Genomic DNA, 13,763 nt, shown 5'->3' on the forward strand with positions numbered 1-13,763 from the left:
GACTCGATTTCATTGTCTTGCGTTTGAATCCCAACTGGGTCATTGATTTTTGTGCTCGTTTTTATGATTGTCCCGCTGCTGTCGACCTATCATTTGCATAGCATAAGGATAATAGTAATGAGAATAAAGCACAATGCAAGTAGAGGGAGGGAAGTACCAGTACGAACCATGGATATGCGGTAAAGGGATGGCAAGGTCTCACTACAATTTAAGTTACCGCAAAACATTTAATAACCTAGGTGCGGTCAGTCATAGAAAAGAGCAATATCTATCTGTCACTCTCTTGTCAAATGTATGATTGTCATGTTCCCACAGCGCGTTAGCAAGACCTGCTCTGCATCACCCCCCCCCCCCATTGTTTGAAATGTGTTCCAGCTAACCCCAGACCTTCTCAAAAAGCCTATACTCCTCCACCAGGGGGTTTCCAGGGGTGACTTACTATTCAACCTTCATCGGAACATTGGAAGAGTAACGACCACCTTCGCTATACTTCCTGGGATTTTCCACGAATAAGGAGCTCAAGCACATTAAGTTCGCTCCCACTCGCAACGGCCTTTTGCCGCTTCAAAGTTTCCACAGGCGATATCTACCGTCCGGCCAGAAAGTTAGTTCCTCCACTACCCGATCACGAATTCGGATTATGTTGAGCTTATTGAGGCCCTCTCCCCTTCCGGTAGATACGGGGGCAATTCGCAAGGAAAGGCAAACAATCACCAACCATGATAATATCGCTTGAGGCTGTTGCCAGTGTCCTCCATGTTGCATACATCCAGAAGATAACTCCTAAATTGCTGGCCGTGCTGGGTAACACAAAACCTTATTAAAATCGGTTTACTGTATATCTGTCTGTCCATCTATCTGTCTTTTTTGCTTTTTAATGGATGAAGATCGAAATCATACAAAGATACTACCGCGCCAGGTTGCAGCACTGTGTGAGATTCTCACCCACTAAAACCACCCCCACTTTCTCCTTCTTCCTTCCCCGCAGCACCGCCGCAAAGCCATTACTTCGCGGGGTGGACTGCGCTTTAAGCGACCACACCTTCCGTTCTTCGCGTCCTCCTTGCGCGCTCCGATTTGTCAAGTTCCTCTTGTATACTTTTGATTGCGGAGTTCACCGTACACCAGTTTCCCTCCCCCTTCAGCATTTCGCCGACGATATTCTGTGGGCTTAGGTTGATTATTAGGGAGTACTCCAAGCCCCTCCTCTCTGAGTAAAATCGTGAACAGTGGAACATACCATGCTCCGGGTCTTCAGGTGCGCAACCACATTACCACATTCAGGACAAAAGGGAGAATCAACCAGCCTGAATTGGTGCAGATACTTCCTGTAGCCAGCATCCAGTAAATTCATTCCTCTTTCGGGTACAGACAGCGTCTCTCACTCGCCAGGTCAACCGGGACCATTCCAACAGTAACACATGCTGTCCCATCTGAGGTTGTTCTGATGGAGCTGTTCCCTACTCGGTACGTCAGTTTTGACTCCTTGTGATTACTCTCACACGCTAGTACTTCCCCCATATCGGTCGGCCCGTCTCAGCCTTAAGTAATCTGCGGTTTTACCTCAGGCCAGGAAGCAAAGGACTTCATTTATCTCACCTTCTCTGGAGACGCAACACTGAGCTATGTGGTACTCCTGTCGAAAGATAACGTTCGAGTAGCGTAGCCAACCAGGAACACCCATTTTAGCTAGCTGAATGCAAGTCATTATTGATGTTCAACATTACCATGGTGTAGCAGCTATTTGAAGATGATCAGAGACGTGGAAAGAAAATCCGAGCTGCTTTTCTTGATGTCATCCTTGGAACTTTTAACGCTCGTTAATCGTGCCTTCAGTTGTTGTGGTCTGCTGATAAATATCATTTTGATATAGCAGATTTTTGGCCTGGTAGCTGACTTGGGCGCTGGTGATAGGTACCCGTCGTTTTTTAATAGATCAACACGTACCGTCAAATCATTAGCAGCCAGGTACATCACCGACAAGAAGCATCTAATGTCGAAGGATAATTTAAGGGTAATTAAGATGATTTATTACTTCGAAAAATTACGTGCATTGAGAAGCATCATAATCTACAGGATAGGTAGGTCGGTATCATTGTTCGCTACGAGGGGCCGAATTAACGCTGTAGTGAGCCATTTTGGTGTCACAATTTCCTAAGAGAATTATTGCTGTGGCAAGATCAAGGGGGCAGAGTCGAGTCGGTTCAGATCTCAGACCCTGCCTGTAGCATTCACGAGGAAAAGCAGCTCTCCCACTCTGTAGCTAGAGATTTCGTTGAGGTTGCCTTCCTACCCGTAGCCTAACTTTAGCCAGAGCTGGGCAATCGCAATGGAGATGCCTGAGGGTTTCTCTGTCTTCTCCGCAGCTTCGCCAATGTAAGATATAGGGTAAGACAAACCTGACAACATGGTCTTCTATAGGACAGTACCTCGTGCAGACAAGCGTAATATTGTATGCATTTGCACGCATCTGATACAAGAGCTCTCACTTTCGATTATTGGCCGCGAAGTCCGCGGATGCTGAATAGCGCGAGAAGATTCCACCATTTACAGTTGCCAGCGCAACACAGACTGTGTTCACCAAAGCACTGCCAAAAGTAGAACACCGGCTGGCCAGTCCGTTATCCCGCGCATTCCCCTCCATATTCCTATGACTAACCAAGAAGAGCGTGACGCCCAGAGTGTTGAGCTCATTCTGCAACTGCCGCATTAGCCTGCTGGGAGTCTTCATTGAGGACAAGGTCTTAATGCCTATGTATTTCTGGGGATCACACTCCAGCCATTTATAGGCTCCATGTATTGCCAGTACTTCCGCTTAGCAAATGCAGGGAAACCGTACCGTACCCACTGACTGTACCCACAGACCATTTTTAATTCGCCGGTGAAAAATTGTGTGCCATAGTCTTGCCACACGCCCCGGACTACTCTGCCCTGGTTGGAATATCCACAGCCAAGTTCCTCGTGAAGTTCGGCTTGCGTGTGGTGTAGTCCATGAGGAATGGCCAGGACTCCCGAGGTACTTCGTCTGGGATGTTACACTAACCGTAGGACTTAGTAGTCCAACATCTTACACTACAGCGCTTGCGCTTCCAAGTGTAAGAGACTACATAGTCCTTCTTAACCCTCACTTCTATATTCAATCTTCAATCCATTTAGTTGCGGGAGGTGGAATTCGAGTACTCTTGTCTTGCGGCCCACCCACCTTCTCAATGCTCCGTCCAGTATGTCAATACGCCAATATCAACAAGTCGACGGCATACGCCACCATCTTGAACCCTCTCCTGTTCAATATATGTAGAATTTTGCCCGTCACTATCAGCCAGGACACGGTGCGGGAGAAATTGCCCACCCTATGATGTATTTCTACCAGCAGTGCCGATCAAGCATTTGTCAGATCAGACTTCCTAGACTTCCTAGTTCCTAGCATGGGCATTATCCAGTGCTTGAGGTATCCCTCCAATCCTATACTGGTTAAGGCTTTCTTGATGACTTTGATACTAATGTTGTTGAATCCTCCCTCATATCCTGGAAGGCATCTAGAATATAATACTTGCACTGTAGTGACCGCTTAACTGTGCTAATTAGTTCGAGGGAGGTTTCTGTGGATTTGCCTTTTCAGCGCCACTAAGCAATAAGTCATATTTACCCTCCTCCGGTTACTCTCACAGGCTAGCGCTTCCTCCCAAACTGGTGCCGCGTATAATAGTGTGGAGCAAACCACACCGACCACAAGTAATCTGCGACTATATTTTGGGCCTCTAATGTTAGGCATCATCCATGCTAATGATGCACTGGTTTTTACCATTTGCTCACAGGCATACTCCACGTCAATCATCACCACCAGGTATTTGATAACCGATTTCGGAGTGATGATGTGGATACCAACACGAATATTAACCGTATTCCTCTTCTTACGGTTGGTATTCAAGACCGCTCCTGTCTTTTATTCCGCAAGATCAAGCTGAACCATCCCCAACCACGCTTTTATGGCGCTAGTGGTTTCGTTAAGGTACACGTGAGCGCTTCAGGTTGCTCCGGTAACCACGACTAGATCATCTTTCAAACCGATTATCCTGCCCTCTTTTGGCACGGGAAGGACAAGGACCGCATTGTACATCATCCAACACTGAGCCCTGCGGTACCCCTGCGCTGACGGTGTACTGCTTGAATCCCTCATCCGTATCGTACCAAAGTGTCCTTTCGGAGAGGTAACTTTTAAGAGGCTTAGTCAAAGAACTAGGGACACCTGTATTAGCCAGTGACCTTTTCATCCACTCCCAGCTAGCGGAATTGAACGCATTTTTGACATCCATGACGTTGGATGGCACAGCATTTATTAGACGACATCGCGTCTCGAACTAGCTACAAAGGGACATCTACTGCGTCGATCGTTGAGGGGGCTTGTCGAAATTTAAATTGTCGCTCCGATGATCCATTCTTATATTCAATGATACCGAGTAATATATTGTAGATGACCTTTTCGAGCATCTTGCCTACCGTGTCGATGAGGCAAATCAGACCGTATGATGTCCTGGGTACTTATTCGGCTTCGGAAGCAAAACTAGTTTTCGCCTCTGCCACTGGTCGAGGAAAACTCCTTCTACAATGCATGTTTTAAATATGCTGATAAACCAGTCGGGTCTGGTCTTAACAGCGAGTTTAAGAACTCTATCCCGAGAGTATCCGCAGCCAGACCGGGTGCTTTGTTATTACCAATTTTCCGGCAAATTTGCGCAAGTTCCTCCTCAATTACCGTAGGTAACCCATTCATCTCTCGAAGGTAATACCATCTCTATGAATGCATCCTCTTCAAACTTTTTCACGGATCAGCCCTGGTTTCCATCTCCGCGGGAACGCACATCGCCGGATGGCCCATATTCGATCTGGTAGTTTTTGCTTCGGCAGAACATATACTAAAATTGGAACGATACCGAGGATTAGCATGGCCCCTGCGCAAGGATGACACGCAAAATTGTGAAGCGTTCCACATATTTGAGTTCGCGCATGCTGCCTTCCGACGAAGGAGGGAGCTCCTCGACGCTGCTTCGCCTGCAGTTGATGGGCGATTGGCCTAGTGGCCGCGGTGGTCAGCCACCAGTCTTACGTGTTTGGTGTTAGTGTTGTCTTGTGATGTGCAGCTGGTGAAAGGTTCCGTTGCGTTCCGTCCCTAAGTACTCCAGGTGGGCGATCAGACCCGAGTCTGCAAGGGACTTATCTGAAGTGGCTCTGCCACGAAGCCTCACCGGAGATTATCTGGTACCATGGGAACCGGGACGGTCCTCTGAGAGCATATGCTCCAGGAGAATTCCTGGAGGATGTGATCGCGGCCCGATTATTTGTGGTTGGCCCCCTAGTGGGAGTTTCATGGTGGTTGTGGTTATGCCTACATCGCGGGCAGAACTCCTCGGAGCTCAAGCGTGGAGTTGCGCTGTACAACTCGGGTGCCGTACCCCTTAGTTGCAACAGGTTAGATAGGCTTCGCATCCTTTGGTATGAATGCAGAGCCTCCACTCAGTATAAACCAGTACCGCTGTGCCAGTCATGGCGGGGCTCTGATTGTGGTCACAAAATCAATCCGTGTCCGAAGAGGACCGTGGGATTATGCCTACTCGGCAGTTACTCACGTTAAACTCCCAGGACTTTCATCCGAGACTAGCATACCTAGCATTCCTTCGAATTCTGCCATCGTCGCGCTTGGTGGAGCATAGCAACTATATATATAGATACCAGTTATTTTTTCCCTGACGAATCCAACTTGTGGGAACTCCATCACTTCTTGAATGGCTTGATTTCCATACGTCCATATTGCCGCCTTGCCAGTTACATCTAACGAGAAAGATACCTTCTGGCAACTTCTAGACTTGTCACGTGCCTGCTGACGACTATATTATCATTGCCGGCAACCTTAATTGTCATGTAGGTGAAAAGACAGACGGTAACAGGTGTCATGGGGGAAAGGTGTTTGGAGTGCGAAATGGGGGTGGCGAGCATATAATCGATTTTGCGAACACCAATGACCTTATACTTGTGCATACATGGTTCATCAAACGATTGTCTCACCTTCCTACATTTTATAGTGGGAAAAGTAAAACGCAAATCGACTATATTCTCATAAGACGCTGACATTTTACCACAGCGTGAGGAACCCACTGCCCCGCTGCGCATAAAATGGTGCAGAGGTGGTGGTGAGGAAGGCGGGGCGGCAACCCTGTCGGCTAAACCAAAACTAAGTGACCGAGAAGAACCTTCATTGTGGTCACACCGGGAGACGCTGTACTCACTTTGGATAGTCAGCCGTAATGCAGTAGGCGAATGCTCCAAAGGCCTATTCAAGGCGATCAAACCCGAGTCTGCACGGGGACTCATCTGAAGTGGCAAATTGGTCACGAAACCTTACCAGGGGTATACTGGTACCATGAGAACCGGGATAGCCCCTGGACTCTCATACTTCGAGTGAACTCCCGTTGTATGTGAGTACAGCTCGGTTATTTGCGGTAGGCCCCTTAGTGGGAGTTTCATAGGGGTTGTGGTTATGCTCAAGCGAGAAGAGACCTTCGGGCCTCGGTGTGGTGTTGCGTTTCAACACGGGTGCCGTACTCCTTAGTTCGGTAGAGATTTAGGTAATTCTTGCATCCACCAGTATGAATGCTAAGCCATGCACTTGGTATAGACTGGTACCGTTGTTGCTTATCTCAGCGGGGCTCTGATTGTGGTCACAAAATCAATCCGTGTCTGAAGAGGACCGTAGGATTAAGTCGTCAAGACAGGTGCTCATGTTAAACCATCAAGGACTTAACTATCAGCGTAACTGAATTCGAGGAGGCAATAAAACTAATGAAATCTGGGAAAGCCACAGGGCCGACCGACATTGCATCTGAGCTCTGGAAAGCGAAGAGCTTGGACCCAACACTGTGGTTCAGTGAATTCTTTAATCGGGTTATTCAGGAAGGAAGAACACCATCTGACTGGCAAGAAAGTACTACTGTTCCAATATGGAAAAAGAAAGGTGATCCAGCAGAATGTTCAAATTACCGTCCGATCCAGTTACTTTCCATACCATGAAGATTTTTGAACGCATTCTTGACAACCGTATTCGCGAAACTGTTGAACCGTGAATCAAGCCGGATCTGTGAAAAACTGCGGAACTACTGACGCAATACACGCTGCGCGGTTACTCATGAAGAAACACCGTGAGAAATATCGCCCTCTTTACATTGCATTTCTGGATCTAGAGAAAGCGTTTGACCGTGTGCCACACGAACTCATCTGGTATGCTTTACGACAACACTTCGTGCCAGAAGAACTCGTGCGCTGGGTTCAATTCCTCTACCACGACCCGAAAAGTAAACTTCGAAGTATGGTGGGTGCATCAAAACCGCTTCGTGACTCTGTTGGCGTTGATCAAAGAAGTGCCCTCTCACCACTCCTCTTTGTTCTTGTTATGGACACCATCACACGGGATACCCATCGCCCAGCGCCCTACACACTGCTTTATGCAGATGATGTTTTTCGAGCGTTCAATAGCAAAAATTATCTCCAGTAACTGGTCCAAAAATGGAATGGTCGTCTCATATAACACGATCATAGATTGAATCTGAATAAAACTGAATTTTTAAAGACCGATCCCCATGAAACAGGCAGAATCACTGTCAGCGGCAGTGATTTGCCCAGAACTGAGCGATTTAAATACTTCGGATCAACGCAATCAGCCAATGGAGAACTGCGCTATGAAATTGCTTCACGCATTAAAGCAGCTTGGATGAAGTGGCCTTCCACAACTGGTGTTCTTTGTGATCGACGTATCAACGAACGTCTCAAATCTAAAATTTACCGCAATGTCGTCCATCCAGTCGCACTCTATGGTTCTGAGTGTTGGCCGACTATAAAAGACAATGAATGGCGTCTTGCGGTAATGGAGACGAAGATGTTACGTTGGACTAGTGGCGTCCACGTTTTGATCATATCCGAAATGAGGATATCCGCGATAGTTATGAGGTTGCACCGATCGTGGAAAAGTTGCGGAAGAGGCGTCTTCGATGGTATGGTCACGCTATTCGCGGTAACGAGAATTCACTTGCCAAGATTGGTCTGAACGTCGAAGTCGATGGTAAACGACCAAAAGACAGACCGAAACAACGGTGGCTTGATACGCTGGATGGGGATTTGAAAGCCTCGAGATTGCACCCAGATCAGGCATTCGATAGAGCCAAATGGCGAAACCATTCACGATGAGCCGACCCCGCTTGTGAACGGGGCAAAGGCTGAAGAAAAAGAAGAAGATGGCAGTTACATCTGCAGTCCAGGCATCGCTCTTATTATTGCGATAAGGCTCACTGATTATGGCAGCTTTGACTCCCTTCTCATAGATGGTCTGCGAGAGAAGGTCTTGCGCTACCTCGCAGTGGTTGTGGTTGATTTGAATCAACCTCATTTCTTTACTGCATTCAAGGCTCTCCGGAACACTGGGCATCTGCTGCTGCCTGCAATGTACCGGCAGTCGATGCCGTTTTTCCCCTTGCAAAGCATTCAGGCTCAGCCTTTCACTCGCTGGACATATGACCTTCTCCCCCACATTTTCTGCAATCTTTTGTACTGTCACAGCCACCGGTGCATATCGCCGCTATGTGGCCAAATTCCAGGCATCTAAAGCAGCGCTTGAGGGGCACTTGCTCCCTGAGTTGGAAAAGTCAGATTTCTCCAGTTTGCAGACTATAGGTATGACCCATTCTGAACATACCTAATTAAAGACTGTTTCGTTAGTATCTCCCCCAAAAGATCTTGTCTTCTTGTCCACGAGTTATCTAAATTTGTACATAATTTATCTTGTCTCCAATAGAAGTTAACGCAACCAGAAACTGACCTAAATATATTTTTCAAGATAATTCCCCTTGACATTTCCCTTGGCCTGCTATGTCTTACCTCCATGGCCGCAATGAAAAATAAATTATGAATCTCAGTTTCATACAAAATATTAATATCTAACAACTCCCAATCTACAATCTTTCCAAGGTCAATGAAAGCCCACTTCATTCTGAGCCACAAAACATTCCGGGAAATCACTAATGAAATTTTATTGGAAAACCTGGCGACTTTGTACTCTTCTCCAATTGTTCACCGAACAGCATCAGCCCCCCTGTCGTCCTGTCCAAATTTCTTTAATTATCTCACCCTTAACACAGCAATAACTCTAATTACCTAGATAACAAATTGATTTATTCCATTTCACTTCATTGCTAAGCTCTCAGATTCAGATCTATCTGAATAAACAACTTTAATTACATTCCAGCAAAATAAAATTACAATAGTCGCTCCTTCATTTGTGCCCGCTTTTGACTACGTTGAAAAGCTAACGAAGTTCTTCATGAAGCCTTTCACCTCGCTCCCAGCTGACCTTTTTCATCGCGAAAACTTTCACAGTTTCGCTCCATGAATATGGGGGGGGGGGCTCGAAGGATTCGAAATAATTGGAGTTAATTGAAATCCCTTTGAGATGCTGCGTCCTTAAGGTAATTACTATTCTTGAGTGCTAGCAATTCGAGTGCCACGAATTCTTACTTAATCTTGAATGGGATTTTTCTTGGGCTATTTCTATTCCCAATGGTGCTTCTTGTATTTCCTTCGATAATTAAGGAGTTGGCTTTGAAAGCAATTATTACGGTAAGTCCTTATGTCCAGGATGTTATGTTTCATTATTGTATATCCTCATGACATACATACTGAAGTGTTACAAATCACTGGAAATCAACGAAAAGTACACATATTGATGGGATGGGCTCAAGGATTAATTCAAATAATCCTTTTTGGTTTGGTTGAGTGATTTAACCGTTCACCTATCCTTAATTGATCAAAGGACAAATCAAACCTGATTAATTACTTGTCATATACAAATGATTTTAAATTCCTTTGCTAAGTCCTTACTATTTCCTTGCAACCTCAATTTAAATACAGGGCATCCGGTCAGTCTTCCTTGCTTCACAGTCTGGTTGAACCCCGGCTATTTCCTTGAAGAGCTATTGTGCCCCTTTTACTGGTTATAATGTACCTATTGATCATAGTATCTCAAGCAGGCCTGTAACCATCAGGAACTCTAGTATGTTCCCTACTTCCAGATCTTTCAGCTTTGCATCTGGTATTAAGTGTTCTCCCAGATGCCTCGACCTACTTTGCACAAGTGCCGGACACTGTCCCAGGACGTGTATAAAGGTTTCGTCCTCCTCCTCACAAAACCTGCAGGCAGTGTCCATAGATATCCCTAGCCTCCCTAGGTGATAGTTCAGCCGACAATGACCAGTGAGAATTCCCACTATGATTCGGAGGTTCTTTTTGGTGAGGTTTAAACAATCCTTTGTGCGCATGGGTTCGTATCCCCCAATAAGCATCCTGGACTGCTCCATCCCTGGTAGGCCCGCCCAATATAGTTCCCTCAACCGTTTCTCTTCATTTCTTAGATTCATAGCCATGAAACCGTTTCCGATTCCACAGAAGGGTCCTGGCCCGTGTAAAGGCTTCCCTGCTCCGTTCTTGGCTAGTTCGTCCGCTGCCTCGTTGCCTTCCAACCCAGCGTGGCCTGGAACCCAAAGTATCCACACCTTGTTGGACGAGCCGAGTGTATTCAGTCTCTCAAGGCATTCCCATACCAGTTTAGAGTTCACCTGGTTGGACCTAAGTGCCTTGATCGCTGCTTGGCTATCGATGAGAATAGCTATGTTCTGCCCCCTGTAGTTCCTTTGCAGATTAAAGGAGGCACATCTGTCTATGGCGTATATTTCCGCCTGGAATATGGTAGTGTACCTGCCCATTGGCTCAAAGTGCATTTTCCTTGAACCAATGACACCGGAACCCGCTCCCTCTGCTGTGAGGGATCCGTGAGTGTACCAAGTAATCAGTTGCTGGTTTAAGCCGTATGTTGCAGCCACGCTCTCCTAGTTTGCCTTGTTACTCCAACGTGTTTCAAACTTCTTATCGACGTGAAACCTCGTTGTCATGTTATCCCTTGGTACCAATAATTCGGGATACCGCCTAGCAAGAATATCAATCTTCCTTCGATTTAAGCAGCTCTCCGCCTCACTCATACTACCGGCCATCCTGAATATTGATCTCCTTGCCTGCATCTATATGTGCAGATGGAGTGGGGTTAATCCCAGAAGGACCTCCAGGGCTGCCGTTGGGCATGTCCTCATTGCCCCACTGATACACACGCAACCCAGCCTTTGGAGCTTATGTAATTCCCTGGCTTGTAGGTTGAGTTCGGTTCTTTCTGCCCAGATTACCGCTCCATAGGTAATCATTGGCCTACTACTATTGCAGTATATATCCAAAGTAGTATCTTCGGGCTGCAACCCCATTTTTTTCCTGCTATGGATCTGCAAGTCATCAGAGCCTTCGTGGCTTTCCGACAAGTGTTTCCGACATGTGTCTTCCAGAGTAATTTTTGGTCTAGCGTAATTCCCAAATATTTGACCTCTGTTTCTCGTTTCACCTCCATATCATGTAATGTTATGGCTTTCAGGTGATCAAGCTTACGCCGCCTAGTGAATGGTACTATGGTGGTTTTGGCTGGGTTGATCCGCAGTCCCACCTTCCTGCACCAGGCACTAGTAACCCTTAGTCCAGTTTGGATTCTATCACATAGGGTATGTTCATATTTGCCCCTACAGATTAAAACAATTTCGTCCGCGTAACCCTGGACTTGTATTCCAATATTTGTTAACACGTCCAGGAGTTCATCCACTACCATACTCCACATCAGCGGCGATAATACCCCACCCTGTGGACAGCCTTGAGTGGTGTTCATGATAATAGAATTTCTACCTGTCGGTACCTCTATTTGCCTGCTTTCTAGCATTTTGCCCATCCAGAGTGCCAGGGTGTTTCCCACTCCTTTGCGGCTCAGGGCATCTTGTACCTCTGGGTGCGATCTGTTGTCGAATGCTCCTCCGATATCCAAAAACACGCACAGTGCAATTTCTTTTGTTTCTATGGCATCCCGTAGTACCTCTGTCAGCTGATACAGAGCAGTTTCAGTTGACCGTCCTGCCCGGTAAGCTTGTTGACAGTGATGTAGGGGATTACGCTTTAGAACGTTAGTTCTAATATAGTTGTCTATGACCTTCTCCACCGTTTTGAGTACGAACGATGTTAGGCAGATTGGTCTGAAAGATTTAGGGTGAAAAGGATCCTTTTTACCTGCTTTCGGAATAAAGACCACTTTTGCTCGTCTCCATGCTCTTGGTATGTATCCCGGTGCTATGCTCCCCCTTACCACCCTCACAAGAGACTCTAAGATAATTCCTAGGCCTCTCTGGATAAGTGCTGGGAAAATGTCATCTACTCCGGGAGATTTCATTGGTCTAAAACTTCCCACTGCCCATCTTAGCCTAGCTTCTGAGCATACCTCTTTTGTTAGTTTCCAGCTCTCCTTCCTTCCCCTTTTATTCGTTGTTGGGGTGTCAGGCAGACTGTTATCGCCTGCCGCCGAGGGGTAGGACCCCGGGAAATGAGTTCTGAGAAGCAGCTGTACTCTGTCATCCTCATTCTCGGTAAATGTCCCATCTTCCTATTTCCATAGACTTTTTCGTTGTTTGAAAATTGTTAAATTTCTTCCCAACTCGCAAAGTATTAAAAAACTCGTTTCTCTCATCAGCTCCATATTCAGTCATGTCAATATTTTTCCCCCTCGCCCTCCTCGCCCTTCATCAACATCCAGGTTCACTTTGTTAAAAACTATTCACTATTTCTGGCTCTCGAGAAAATTTGAAAAGGATCACCCGCTTCCTGCTATTCTACTATCTTCAGCCTTACTGTCAAATCCTACTCTCGTCCTTACGGTGGTAAATCTTGAACAATGCAAAGCTGAAGACAAGAGAGGGTGAACTATGAGTTCTTTGCGCCGTAAAACAAACATTATATCATTGATCCTTGAAATTGGAGACCAAACAACAGGCTGACAATCTGTTCACAGTATAATTTTGCCTTAGGATTCGAAACTGAGCTGCGAATCGGCTTGGAGATACCATTACGACTACCGCGACCCAAGAAGGACTACCAAGGAAACCTAGGATGGTCGCTTGTTGTTCAGAACTTGGACTGAAGATTCAATGGACCTAGGGGGGTTCCTGGTCTCCGCAATTCAACTAGCATCAACGGAAGAAAACCCATAGAATTCACTTACAGCAGAAACATGGAACCCCATCAAAGTTCTTCCTTCACTGCAGCATCCACAAGTACACTTTACTCATCGTTGAGTCTCTTCAGTCCACTACGGGCCTTGGCCTTCGGAATAACCTTCCTTATAACCTGCTCCAATGCCAAATTGAATAAGGTGCCAGGCCCACCTCTTTGCGCTCTGATATTTTAGTAAGGCTTATCAGTTTTTCTGGAATTCCCAAGCCAAACATTAGTTTTTATAATACATTTCTGTCAATACATCCAGTATTGGCACCAGTATTTTTCTAGCACCTATTTGACCATAATTAGCTGATCAATTGTCGATCTTCCAGTCTGGAAACTTCCTTGCTACTCACCAATCTTCTTATCGGGGTACAGTCTAATTCTTTTTTTAGTATTTTCGTGATAATCTCTCTGACATCGTCAAATGACTAGAGCCCTATTAAAGTAGGTCTTTGACAGCACCAGATTTGTTTAGTGATCTAACATTTCAGGATCCAAGAGCGTAGTCATTTCCTCGTTTATATTTCGGTCCCCCCTCTGTATGTGTTATTTGATTTCTTGGTGGATGACGACTTGGAACCTCATTGCTCCTA

At 46.1% G+C, this 13,763-nt stretch overlaps 1 protein-coding gene and 1 non-coding gene across 3 annotated transcripts in view; both read left to right on the forward strand.

The window, feature by feature from the left end:
- LOC119657913 (neuronal acetylcholine receptor subunit alpha-7) overlaps positions 1 to 13,763 on the forward strand; it is a 641,515-nt gene that overhangs the window by 421,588 nt on the left and 206,164 nt on the right. The window lies entirely within an intron of this gene.
- LOC119658530 lies at positions 4,890 to 4,994 on the forward strand. Its single transcript, XR_005250243.1, has one exon. It is a non-coding gene; the product is annotated as a U6 spliceosomal RNA (small nuclear RNA).

Source organism: Hermetia illucens, chromosome 5 (genome assembly GCF_905115235.1).
Source record: "Hermetia illucens chromosome 5, iHerIll2.2.curated.20191125, whole genome shotgun sequence".
Classification (NCBI taxonomy): domain Eukaryota; kingdom Metazoa; phylum Arthropoda; class Insecta; order Diptera; family Stratiomyidae; genus Hermetia; species Hermetia illucens.